Raw genomic sequence first — 14970 nt, forward strand, 5'->3', positions numbered from 1 at the left:
AAAATGTGCGTTCTGATGATGTTAGTGATGTTGAAAATACGAATGAGGTCTCTGATATTATTATTACGCACGACGAGCCATCTGAAAACAGTGACAGTAAAAATGCCGCCGACGAAGATGCGCAGGAAACGGACGAACTGTGGGACATCACTCAGAAAATGGTATCAGGTACGGATTATGCGTATAGTATCAATACGCGGAAAGCGCGCAGGCAGATAAATAAACAAGATGCAACACAGATACGTAATGCAGTACAAGAAATATGCAGACTGAAGGGTTTCATCAAACACAAATTTGACCAATCAGCTAATCATAGGGTGTGATGGGGGACAAGAAAACAATTACTTTTCTTTCATGGAATATACGTGATGTCAACCGTAGAATTAATGACTTGCTTTATTATATTCATAACAATAATGTTGACGTTATCTGTTTACAAGAGCCCTTCACATCAGCCACTAAAATAAAAACCGCCCCTAGAATTAGAGGCTACCACTCCTATACGAACTCAGGAATGACAGGCCTATTGATTTATGTCAGTGACACCATACCGCATAAGTTGGTGCAGAAATCTAATGACAATAATGTGCAATATCAGCATTTACATATTCAAACAGCCTCTGGATTTTTCTCTCTGTACAATGTATACGCAAGGTGTAGAAAGTTTCAGACTGATTCACTGCCCAACTTTCAGAATCACGGCACAATATGCATGGGAGATTTTAATGCTAGACATTATACATTTGGAGACAGTCAATGCAATGAAAATGGCGAAGAGTTCCGACATTTTGTGAACAACAGATCTATGACAGTATATGATAAAGACAGGCAAACTCACGTGGCGGGGAGCAGGCTAGATTATGTAATAGGAAGGGATCTTGTGCATGGAAACGTCAGAAGCATGCTTGCAATAGAGCTAATCAGTGACCACTTTGCAATAGTAACGAGATACGCTGTTGATAATGCTCAGTCTACAAAAACAAATAGGCTCAAAATTTCTATCCCCCCTTACCTTGAGCACCACTTAAAATCACGTATCTATGACTGGTATAATGATTACACAGTAACAAGTGTTGATAAATTTTCCATGGACATGACAACAGTGGTCACTGATTACTACAACACCTGGGTCTGTCCAAAGAAAACCTTCAAGAATAACAACTCACAGTGCTCCAAACAACCTAAGTGGGTCGGTCACCCTACATTATTAAGGGAACAAAAGCGAGTTCAGGAGCTTTATGATATCTACAAGCAGAATAATACCCGTGACAACCTTAATCATTTTCTTAAGACTAACAAAAACCTGCGGGAATTAAAAACTCATTTCAGAAATGAACACTTTGAACAGTTCCTGCAAAGCATTAACAATAATACCTCAATGTTGGAGGTCTGGAAAAAAAAAAATCGAATTTCAGGCAAACCAACTAACAACCCCGCAGTTCCATAGTCCTCTTGCACAAGCAGATATGCTCCTTAGTCAATGGGCTGGAGCGTCCATATTGAGCTCACTTCCCACAAATATTCAGGATCACCTTAGTCAATCTAAAATACACACAAAATTTGCCATTGAGATTGGATGTTCTGATACTGACCCTCAGACTTTGCTGAGGTCACTGAGTGGGAATGAACAATGCATTGATCAAAGGAAAAGCGTCGCCCCAGGTGAGGATGGAATTACCTATAGTGTCCTCCGCCTTATAGCTCAGGTACCTGGTAATCCCCTTTTGCACCTATACAGGTTAAGTTTGTCACAAGGTATTCTGCCTGGCCCCTGGACACGCAGTCTAATCATCCCTATACCGAAATCAAACACTGATAAATACCGACCAATTTCATTGACCTCATGTGTATGCAAAGTTCTAGAAAGGATAATTTTGAACAGACTCAGGTACAGGTTACAAGGTAAATTATCTCACAGACTGTTCGGATTTCTATCGGGACGTAGCACACAACATTGCTTTGCGGAGTACTTTTCACACTCTAAACCAGGGAAGCACACTGTTTTTCTTGACCTTAAGTCAGCTTTTGACATTGCAAAGAGAGAAGTTATCCTTGAACAATTAGTAAGCTTTGGCATCCGGGGTAAGATATTGAACTGGATTAGAATGTATCTCTCGAACAGATCTGCAAGTGTCCTGTTCAGGGGAGTGAGAAGTTCCACTTCACAGTCTTTTGAACTTGGGACGCCACAGGGAAGAGTTCTCAGCCCTATGCTGTTCAGTGTCATCATGCACAAGCTGGTGGCATATATCCCACTCGGGGATGGTGAATCCATTATATGCTACGCTGATGACATGTCGACAGAATCACAACAACGGCTCATGAGTGTGGATTAGTCATCTCCGCTGAGAAAACAATGGCTCTCAATCCATATATCATACCTCCACCCACTTTTCGCATAGGTGACCAGGAGCTTGACATATGCCACAAGTATAAATATCTCGGGGTGAACGTAAATGATGCAGACCTAGAAGAGAATTGACTCTGGGAGAGATTGAAACCTTTGAAAGTTCTTGTCGGAAGAGAACATGGCATCAATGTTAAACTCGCTAGACTGTTTTACTTGGCTTTTATAAGGTCAGTTGTAGACTACCATGCACTGCACTTGTTGCAGTGTAAGGAATCAGAAATAGGTAGCTTGGAGGTAGTGCAAAATGAAGCTATGAGAATTATCCTCGGCGCCCCGAGAACAGCAAGAATAGTAAACATGAGATCAGAATTAAACTTACCATCCATTTCTGATAGAATAATATTTATTCCACCATATTTGGGTCAAAGCTCTGAGGGAACCCTCGTATCTCTCAGATTTCCAAAAACAACTGCAACATAAAATCACGCAAGTAGACGTGACTAATCACACACATGCGCGCCCTCTGATACACAAAATCTCCATGAACATTATAAAACTCAATGTTCCAATTAGTAAAATACCAAAAGGTCGATCCATTCCACCATGGAAGAATTCAACATTGATCGTGCACCTTACATGTCTACCACAAAAAACAGGGTGCATAACTGTGTGTTGAAACAAATTGCGCTAGCAACGGTAAAGGAACACACAGAATCTATGGGCGATGATGCATATGAGTGTTACGCCGACGGATCCGTACAGTCTGGATACAAAGCTGGTTGTGCTTGCGCTGTATACAAAAATGGCTTACTACAACATCAAGTTATATGAGAATACAAAACGGGTCAGCACTACACAAACGGAGCTGGCAGGTATACTCCTCGTAACGGAATCTTAATGTCTAGGGGCTCTGGAGTAGTTTTCTGTGATTCTCAAAGTGCTCTTCGGACGCTAAATTCTTTCAAAGCAGGAGGCGACGAGGAAATTGTGCGTTGCATTAAACGTAACGTAACCTATGCAACAGAGCGTAATTTCAACATTCAAGGATAATGTGAACATAGATCCTGGCATGCCTCTTGCTAGGGTTGCACATATATTGAAAAGTTCTCAAAGTTCTTAACACTCAAAGGCCTGAAAGCTGTACCATAAGGCACTACGATCAGTATAGAGATGGCAAGCCTTCCTATGGGTGGCACCGAAGTCAAACCAGACAGTGTGACGTGGTTATTGCCAGAATACGTTTAGGTTTAGGTTACAGAATGTACTAGCAACTGCACAGTGCAAGAAGTGCAGATGAATCTAGATGTAGACTGTGTAACGAAGAAAACAAACGAACACTTGAGCACTATATTTCGGAATGTCACGTGATACAGCCTTTCAGACCACCTAACATGAGGTATAAAGAACTATGTGAATATTTCATTTCATCTGATACATTGGAAGATATACTCGTACTATACCCTAAATTTACTATGTAATAACTACCGTAGCAAATAACAGTGTTATTCAAACACAGTGGCAAAAGCATATGAAAGTAATAATTTTTGTATGATCTATGATTTATATTTCTATTTTACCTTGTACAATTACAGTAGTTACAGACTACTGTACAATGTACAATGTGATTGCCCACGCCTGAGCAGATAGCCAGGGTGGTAAATAAACTTACTTAACTTAACTTATATATATATATATATATATATATATATATATATATATATATATATATAATAAGTTAAGTTAAGTAAGTTTATTTACCACCTGGCTATCGCTCAGGCGTGGGCAAATCACATTGTACATTGTACAGTAGTCTGTAACTACTGTAATGTACAAGGTAAAATAGAAATATAAATCATAGATCATACAAAAATTATTACTTTCATATGCTTTTGCCACTGTGTTTGAATAACACTGTTATTTGCTACGGTAGTTATTACATAGTAAATTTAGGGTATAGTACGAGTATATCTTCCAATGTATCAGATGAAATGAAATATTCACATAGTTCTTTATACCTCATGTTAGGTGGTCTGAAAGGCTGTATCACGTGACATTCCGAAATATAGTGCTCAAGTGTTCGTTTGTTTTCTTCGTTACACAGTCTACATCTAGATTCATCTGCACTTCTTGCACTGTGCAGTTGCTAGTACATTCTGTAACCTAAACCTAAACGTATTCTGGCAATAACCACGTCACACTGTCTGGTTTGACTTCGGTGCCACCCATAGGAAGGCTTGCCATCTCTATACTGATCGTAGTGCCTTATGGTACAGCTTTCAGGCCTTTGAGTGTTAAGAACTTTGAGAACTTTTCAATATATGTGCAACCCTAGCAAGAGGCATGCCAGGATCTATGTTCACATTATCCTTGAATGTTGAAATTACGCTCTGTTGCATAGGTTACGTTACGTTTAATGCAACGCACAATTTCCTCGTCGCCTCCTGCTTTGAAAGAATTTAGCGTCCGAAGAGCACTTTGAGAATCACAGAAAACTACTCCAGAGCCCCTAGACATTAAGAATTCCGTTACGAGGAGTATACCTGCCAGCTCCGTTTGTGTAGTGCTGACCCAGTTTGTATTCTCATATTAACTTGATGTTGTAGTAAGCATTTTGTATACAGCGCAAGCACAACCAGCTTTGTATCCAGACTGTACGGATCCGTCGGCGTAACACTCATATGCATCATCGCCATAGATTCTGTGTGTTCCTTTACCGTTGCTAGCGCAATTGTTTCAACACACAGTTATGCACCTGTTTTTGTGGTAGACATGTAAGGTGCACGATCAATGTTGAATTCTTCCATGGTGGAATGGATCGACCTTTGGTATTTACTAATTGGAACATTGAGTTTTATAATGTTCATGGAGATTTGTGTATCAGAGGGCGCGCATGTGTGTGATAGGTCACGTCTACTTGCGTGATTTTATGTTGCAGTTGTTTTGGAAATCTGAGAGATACGAGGGTTCCCTCAGAGCTTGACCCCAAATATGGTGGAAATAAATATTATTCTATCAGAAATGGATGGTAAGTTTAATTCTGATCTCATGTTTACTATTCTTGCTGTTCTCGGGCGCGAGGATAATCTCATAGCTCATTTTGCACTACCTCCAAGTACCTATTCTGATTCCTTACACTGCAACAAGTGCAGTGCATGGTAGTCTACAACTGACCTTATAAAAGCCAAGTAAAACAGTCTAGCGAGTTTAACATTGATGCCATGTTCTCTTCCGACAAGAACTTTCAAAGGTTTCAATCTCTCCCAGAGTCAATTTCTTCTAGGTCTGCATCATTACGTTCCACCCGAGATATTTATACTTGTGGCAATGTCAAGCTCCTGGTCACCTATGCGAAAAGTGGGTGGAGGTATGATATATGGATTGAGAGCCATCTCAGCGGAGATGACTAATCCACACTCATGAGCCGTTGTTGTGATTCTGTCGACATGTCATCAGCGTAGCATATAATGGATTCACCATCCCCGAGTGGGATATATGCCACCAGCTTGTGCATGATGACACTGAACAGCATAGGGCTGAGAACTCTTCCCTGTGGCGTCCCAAGTTCAAAAGACTGTGAAGTGGAACTTCTCACTCCCCTGAACAGGACACTTGCAGATCTGTTCGAGAGATACATTCTAATCCAGTTCAATATCTTACCCCGGATGCCAAAGCTTACTAATTGTTCAAGGATAACTTCTCTCTTTGCAATGTCAAAAGCTGACTTAAGGTCAAGAAAAACAGTGTGCTTCCCTGGTTTAGAGTGTGAAAAGTACTCCGCAAAGCAATGTTGTGTGCTACGTCCCGATAGAAATCCGAACAGTCTGTGAGATAATTTACCTTGTAACCTGTACCTGAGTCTGTTCAAAATTATCCTTTCTAGAACTTTGCATACACATGAGGTCAATGAAATTGGTCGGTATTTATCAGTGTTTGATTTCGGTATAGGGATGATTAGACTGCGTGTCCAGGGGCCAGGCAGAATACCTTGTGACAAACTTAACCTGTATAGGTGCAAAAGGGGATTACCAGGTACCTGAGCTATAAGGCGGAGGACACTATAGGTAATTCCATCCTCACCTGGGGCGGACGCTTTTCCTTTGATCAATGCATTGTTCAGTTCCCACTCAGTGACCTCAGCAAAGTCTGAGGGGTCAGTATCAGAACATCCAATCTCAATGGCAAATTTGTGTGTAATTTTAGATTGACTAAGGTGATCCTGAATATTTGTGGGAAGTGAGCTCAATATGGACGCTCCAGCCCATTGACTAAGGAGCATATCTGCTTGTGCAAGAGGACTATGGAACTGCGGGGTTGTTAGTTGGTTTGCCTGAAATTCGATTTTTTTTTTTCCAGACCTCCAACATTGAGGTATTATTGTTAATGCTTTGCAGGAACTGTTCAAAGTGTTCATTTCTGAAATGAGTTTTTAATTCCCGCAGGTTTTTGTTAGTCTTAAGAAAATGATTAAGGTTGTCACGGGTATTATTCTGCTTGTAGATATCATAAAGCTCCTGAACTCGCTTTTGTTCCCTTAATAATGTAGGGTGACCGACCCACTTAGGTTGTTTGGAGCACTGTGAGTTGTTATTCTTGAAGGTTTTCTTTGGACAGACCCAGGTGTTGTAGTAATCAGTGACCACTGTTGTCATGTCCATGGAAAATTTATCAACACTTGTTACTGTGTAATCATTATACCAGTCATAGATACGTGATTTTAAGTGGTGCTCAAGGTAAGGGGGGATAGAAATTTTGAGCCTATTTGTTTTTGTAGACTGAGCATTATCAACAGCGTATCTCGTTACTATTGCAAAGTGGTCACTGATTAGCTCTATTGCAAGCATGCTTCTGACGTTCCATGCACAAGATCCCTTCCTATTACATAATCTAGCCTGCTCCCCGCCACGTGAGTTTGCCTGTCTTTATCATATACTGTCATAGATCTGTTGTTCACAAAATGTCGGAACTCTTCGCCATTTTCATTGCATTGACTGTCTCCAAATGTATAATGTCTAGCATTAAAATCTCCCATGCATATTGTGCCGTGATTCTGAAAGTTGGGCAGTGAATCAGTCTGAAACTTTCTACACCTTGCGTATACATTGTACAGAGAGAAAAATCCAGAGGCTGTTTGAATATGTAAATGCTGATATTGCACATTATTGTCATTAGATTTCTGCACCAACTTATGCGGTATGGTGTCACTGACATAAATCAATAGGCCTGTCATTCCTGAGTTCGTATAGGAGTGGTAGCCTCTAATTCTAGGGGCGGTTTTTATTTTAGTGGCTGATGTGAAGGGCTCTTGTAAACAGATAACGTCAACATTATTGTTATGAATATAATAAAGCAAGTCATTAATTCTACGGTTGACATCACGTATATTCCATGAAAGAAAAGTAATTGTTTTCTTGTCCCCCATCACACCCTATGATTAGCTGATTGGTCAAATTGTGTTTGATGAAAACCCTTCAGTCTGCATATTTCTTGTACTGAATTACGTATCTGTGTTGCATCTTGTTTATTTATCTGCCTGCGCGCTTTCCGCGTATTGATACTATACGCATAATCCGTACCTGATACCATTTTCTGAGTGATGTCCCACAGTTCGTCCGTTTCCTGCGCATCTTCGTCGGCGGCATTTTTACTGTCACTGTTTTCAGATGGCTCGTCGTGCGTAATAATAATATCAGAGACCTCATTCGTATTTTCAACATCACTAACATCATCAGAACGCACATTTTCCCTGTCTACACGATCACTTTTGTTTTCCATTATCATTTTTTTTTCAATTCAGCGATCTCTTGCCTGATGCTTTTTTTCATTTCAGCAATCTCTTGCCTGATGCTTCTTATTTCCTCGACCGTATCCATCCCCCTGGCAGTTGCGGGAATTCCTGTGGGTTGGTGACGTCACACGGCCCTGGGTGGGTGGGTGTGGCTGGGCTGGGCATCGTCACTCCGCGGTCGATGGGTACGGTCGGGGCAGGTGGGGGGGGGGTGCTTGTGGCTGTTTGTGGGGGCAGTTACGCTGCCAGGCCGTCACACCTTCCGCTCCGCACCTAACGCACCTCTTCACGATGATGGCTGCGTCTTCGTTGTCGTTGTCCTTTTCGTTGTTTCTTGCAGGGCAGTCCTTGCCTGGTTGAGCTTCTGCATAGACAGCACACGCTGTTTCCTTCCTGCAATATTTAGCTACGTGGCCATAACCCTGACACTTGTAGCAGACCACAACCTCTGAGCACCATGGTCGAATGGAGTTCGGCTCTATGTATCTATGTACTCTTTAGGTGGCGGCTGTTCACCGCTCCATACAATGATGAGCCTGTTCAAGGGCTGTCCGTCCTTATAAATCCTCCGGGCTTTAAAAACACCCGGAAGATGCAGTGCTTCCTCAGCGGCGGCCTCCTTCGGGAACCTGGTAACCAGGTATTCCCCGTATTTTTTTCTTTTTAGGCTGGTAGTCGTCTTTGTTCTGCAGGGAGATCCCCGCAACAGTGCATTAACCATCATGGCCACATATTATTGTTGTTCCCGTCGTACATAGACGTAGCGCGAGGATATCCATTTCCCTGGACCATGTCTAGCGGGCCTTCCTCTTGGAGGGGCGGCAACTGGTAACCTCCTCATCCACCTTATTTTATCGACGGAAGACGTGTCCTCCGGAAAGGCCAGTCTAATGTACCTCTCCCGAGGTAACAGGTATAGCACCCTGTTAACTAGCACCACACTCAGTATTCGTAATTTTTACTAAGCACTGTTTTTTCTAGATTCCTGACATAGTATCCGACACAATTTGGTGTATGTACACCCACACACACCACGCACACTCTGGGTATAAGGACAACCAAGTGAGGGGGTTATCCCCGTAAAAATCGTCCAGAACACAGGAGGAATCCTGATGACGTCCTGCTTTGGTGTTACTAGCTTACAACTGTTTAGATATATGTGTGTGTAAGTGTGTGTGTGTTTGGTGTACTTTACATAATTTTCCACGTTGCCATTTTGCCTGCTGCGCCGAAGTCCAGATACGTAACAGCTGTGACAGGCCAACTCAAACCTTTTATTGTGCACATAATTTCACTTTCAAACAGAACTCGTTGAGTAACAACTTTTACTCGCAATTAACCATAGTTTGTACAATTAAAATCACATGACAAGTCTTCACAGAAAAAAAAAATGAAGAAATCCTCGTTTCAGAACCTCTTCGCTGGAGACCACGACCAAGAGGGCCCTTCTGCTCGCCTCGAAGCAGTGGGGATTCGGGGTCGGGATGGGGAATGCCCTCGACCCTCGCCCTCTCGCTCGGCACGGCGGTCGAATCGGCAGCTGGTGATCCTTCTGCCGATGTTCCTCCCCGCCCACGCCCACACTCTCGAACGGCTTCTTGGGAAAGCATGGGTCGGGGCCTCAGGTTTCTCCTTTGTCGGACGGCACCTTTCGAAGTCTGTTGAAGAACGTCTACGTAAGTGTGATGGACGCAGTAAGCTTTGTGGCGTGTCATTTGCTCGCTATGATTGGACTTCTAGTTTCGGACCGTTTTGTTAGTAGATGCATCAATCTGATGGCTATGTAATTTAGGCCAATCAATAGATATTACTATTGCAAAAGATCCCTGACTAGATAACTAAGGTATTGGCTGCCTGCAGAATAATAAAATATGTGATGAGGTGATGGTGATGGTGATGGTGATGGTGATGATGGTGATGATGAGGGTGGTAATGAGGATGGTGAAGATAATGATAATAATAACGATAGTGATAATGAGTGAGTGATACTGATTAGCATCATAACGATTAGTATCATAACGATTTTTTTTAACGGTAGGTTCATGTTTGAGCAACCGTGGTCACAGCATGATACTTAATGGGGTGCATCCATGCACACACGCATTGCCCGCGCGCGTGCGCTGATTTACATAATTTTAGGTAAAACGAACCTAGAATACGATGAAGTTCTTGGGCACTAATAATAATAATAATTATGATATTAATAATGGTAATATGATGATAATAATAAAGATAATAATAATAATAATAATAGTAATAATGATAGTGATAATAATAATTTATTATTATACTTTTATTATTATTATTATTATTATTATTATTATCATTACTATTATTATTATCATTGTCATTACTGTTATTAATGATAATAATAGTAATAATAATAATAATAAGGATGATGATAAATTGACATTAATAATGATAATAATGAAAAACTATATTAATAAGTAAGAAGGATCATATCAATATGATAAGAAGAATGATAATAATGATAATAAAACCATGGTAATAATGGTGTATATATATATAGATAGATATAGATAAATAGATTGATAGATAGATAGATCGACAAATAGATAGACAGATAGATATGTGTGTGTGTGTGGTGTGTGTGTGTGTGTGTGTTTGGTGGTGTGTGGTGTGTTATGTGTGTGTGTAGTAGTAGTAGTAGAAGTAGTAGTAATGATAATGATAGAAATGATGATAATAGTAGTGATAATAATAGTATTGATAATGATAATTTTTTTTTTTTTTTTGTTTTTTTTGATAATGATGATAATAAATCATAAATGGTAATGATCGTTGACTGTTGTATCAGTTACAAGTGGCCGTGCGGAGAAGGACGGCAGAGTGATGCTTTGGGAGCAATATCAGGTCACGCTAGATCTCCCAGTACATCTGAAAACGGGTTGGATGCTGGCTACTGGGGTCAGGCTCTGAAATTCGGACCTTTCTCTGGTCCCTCGTCCCTGAATCTGGCGCTGATGCTGACGAGGCCTGAAGGACACGTCCTGGCGGTGCACGGTCCACTCGGTTTCATTAAGGACTTGCCGCAGGACTTGCAGGAGTGGAGTGAAGGGCTGAGGCTGCTGCTGGGGGCGGGCGTGCTCATCGGGCCGCGAGAGGAGGTAGCCAGCCGAAGAGGTGACCTGGACGGGGCTACACTCCGGTGCATGGCGGATGACGTAAGACTGAGCAGAGGGAGGGAAGTGAGAGTTTAGTATGAGTGACTGGAAACAATCTTGGAGCACGAATGGCAATAAACAGGATGAATATGTTATGATATGTAAAAAAAAAATACATGTTAATCTTCGGACAGTGATTTTGAAACGTTATAAGTGTTCATAATATGGCCATGTGTTCGCCTTCAGTTCCAACCTCTCACCATCCCTGACTACGGCCCGAAAGGCGACTATCGTGTTCACAGGCTCCTTCGTAGATATCATGGCCATCATGGAGCGTTCCTCAACTTCACGTAAGCCTTTCGCACTTTAAGCTGCCAGAGTCATTAGCCTCCTGAGACATGCTTTTGACATACTGAACCGAAACAAAGCATATAAAATAAAGGAACTTCTCCAGAATACCTACCAATAAATACCACAATTCAAAAAGTAAATTCATAAAACCGAGGTTATGAAAAAAGATGTATAACCCTCTTAATAAACAGAATGATAAAAAGGTTTAGAAGAACAAATCTTTCTTATTAGACTGAATAGGTCTTAATGATTCCCTTGCCCGGAAAAGGAAATTTGTTATTAAGGATACCCAAAATTCCCCAAAGCTATTAAAAAAAAGAGAGAGAAAAAATACGTACAAGTTCTAAAAGTACTATATAAAAAATCCCGTGAAACGGTGGCAAAAGTTGTTCTCCAGTCCTCACTACTCCTGCTGATTGATATTCCACCTTTTTTATCTGTTTATTATTTCAGATTACTTATTCTCTTTTATAATTTGCTACTGTGCTGTGCTCTTTGTTTTGTTCTTCGTTCTACGAGTACACACGAACATTTTAGATGACTGTTTAGTTCTGCTTACATTTTTATTATTTGCTTAGATCAGTGTAATCAATAAATCAAAATAGTAACTGAAATGAAAAAAAGTAATTCATAAGTGTTATAAAAATTATCAAGTCATTAACCATAACTGAAGCTCTTTCACTTAGTATTAAATAATAAGCAATATACAATAAACTTTCATAACGGAGCTCTGAAGGATCCAATCATCATGCGAAAAGTGAAGAAAAAATGAAGGGAACAGCCACAATAAGGAATGAAATAACACCCTAACGTTCGAATCGTCAAGCGTTCCTCATCAGACGAAACAGATAACCGAAACGGTTCTATTTCGGTTATTTATTCGTCTGATGAGGAACGCTTGACGAGTTCTACACATTACGATTCAATTTCATTTCTTATTATGGTTGATTTCTTTTAACTTTGTGTAAACGTTACTGTGTGTATATATGAAGAGGTTTGCTCCTCTGTTCAGTTTCCAACTTTCTCCACTCTTTAGATTTAAATCATGCTTTTCACATTCCTCCTCCTCTCTCCCCTTTTGCTTTATTTATGTTTTGCTGTGCAGATGCAGTTGGTCTCGCCCTGAGGATCGCGCTTGGGGGACGTTGCAGCCCGACGGAACCTGGAACGGCATGGTAGGCGACTCATAGCCGACAAGGGCGACGTCATTGTGGCAATCGGCAGGACGCTTCCCAGGAGAATGGTGGTGGACTTCACTCTCCCGCTGCTCTTAGACAGGTGCGACAGTTAATTCAGTTATTTCACTGCATCAGATCGATATGGATATATAATAGTACTACTGATTTCTTTCATCGTTCAGTATCATTCTAGTATGCGCCAGTAACACATAGTTTTACAGTATGATTTCGTTCAGCCCTTAAACTTCCATCCCACCACTTGCCAGGCACGTCTGGTCTCCGTCGGCCAGGAACAACAGTTCTGGAATCTCTTGGTCAAGCTACACTCAGGAGTTCAGCTTGGATGCATGGGCAGGCGCTGTAATGATGATACTGTTCATGGGGTCCTGCATAACCATCATAACGCGTTACAGCAGGTCGTCGGGGGGCCAAGTTCACTATGTCGACGGCATACTGCTCATACTAGGGGCAGCTTGTCAACAAGGTTGGTGAACCGTGTCACACCAAGTAATTTCTAAATTTCCACCACTATCCCCTTCGCCATTTCTTCCAGCGTATTCTGCAAATTTATTCCCTTCTGATGCTTTCCAGACATTACTGACTCTTCTTTTGCCGTCTAAAAACGTAACCCCCCCCCATCTTTTTCTGACATCAGATAAGTATGTATATTCTTGTTAACTTCCAACAGGGACCAAGCAGGATATTCAAGGAACGGCGGGTCGTATCGTTCTGCTGACGGCGCTCCTGCTGGGCACGATCACCTATATCCACTACACATCTTTCTCATCTCAGCCCTTTCCGTGAACCGACTTTTGCTGCCATTTACCACCTGGCTGAACTCCCCCGTGTCAATAGTCACCAGCTGATGGCCTCAAGAGCACAGTGCAAGAGGATGTTTTAAAGGTCAAATGGAGCGGATCATGATGAATAAAATCTGATAGATATGAAGGTCAATACATGAGATACGGACAGAACAACCTTATGCATCTTTACAAAATAGTTCCCATTGCTCTTTTTGCCGCAGTTGGTTTATTCTTCCAGTTCTCAGCTAACCCTGTGTACCAAAAAGCCTGGTCGAATATACAAGCGGAGGAAAATGGGGAAGCGTTGCCACCAATGACATAGGCTTTGCAAAGGTGTTGGAGGGAAAGAACGTGTACCTCACAACAGAGTCTGAATACAGTTACCAGTAGGTTGGAATTTTTTTGCTTGAAACAAATAAGAATAAAATTGCTAAGAATGTATTGATGAAGATAGATATTTACTTGTGCTGATATGATTATTAGAGCAGAAGCTGCTTTTTATTGATAAAGTATGGTAAGATACTTAATTGAGATCATGGAATATGCTATGTAATGCGTAATATATGACGAGTAACAAAAATTATATTAAAGAAATAGATCATTTTGTAAAAAAAACTGAATATGTAAACAGATCAACTTTATAAACCCAAACCACTAAAAACACAATATACACCGTCCCTTCTTTAAAGGCGCTATTTGACGGGATAAAATCAAGCCTCTCTTCTCAGGTATGGCAGCGACAGTCGCATGCTGGCTCTGACGAAGGAGAAATATATTACTCTCTTCGTCAGCGTGGCGGTTACGAAGAAATCGCAGCTGAAAGACCTCTTTGATAACAGGTTGTGCTTTTAGATTTATAACATGTCGTAAGGGGTCTACTTTTAAGGATTTAAGGATTGCGAGTATTTAAAGATAAATAGTTTGAACGTGTATGCACATTTCTCATGTAGGTTTAATTTGAATTCTAAATTACCTAACTAATCCAACAGACACAACCAAGTCATATCAGAATAACTGTATGATTAACCGAGAAAATACACTCCTTAATCAATGACTGCGAATCTTAATACTTAATCTCCCGTTTCCTTTCTCTTCTCGTCAGGTTTGTGAGGATGCGAAAATGCAGGATTGCTGAGCAAATCTGAAGGACTGGGGAGAAGCGCGACCCAACCCCTGTCCAACGCCGCTCCCCCCCTGTCACTCGCCAAGACAGGGTCAGCCTTTCTACTCCTCGCAGCTGGCACGGCACTGTCCCTGTGTGTCCTTGGGATGGAAGTCCTTCTGAGGCGTTGCTTAAAGAGAAGCACACTGGCATCGAGGTGAAATCAGAGATGAAAAAAGTGATTAAAGATACAGAGAAAATAGAAAGCGAAGAAGA

The 14970-nt window shown here is 41.2% G+C and overlaps 1 pseudogene; it reads left to right on the top strand.

The window, feature by feature from the left end:
- The first annotated feature begins 9619 nt into the window (after positions 1 to 9619).
- Positions 9620 to 14915, top strand: LOC119580489 (annotated as a pseudogene).
- The last annotated feature ends 55 nt before the right edge of the window (positions 14916 to 14970 follow it).

Source organism: Penaeus monodon, chromosome 13, assembly GCF_015228065.2.
Source record: "Penaeus monodon isolate SGIC_2016 chromosome 13, NSTDA_Pmon_1, whole genome shotgun sequence".
NCBI lineage: Eukaryota > Metazoa > Arthropoda > Malacostraca > Decapoda > Penaeidae > Penaeus > Penaeus monodon.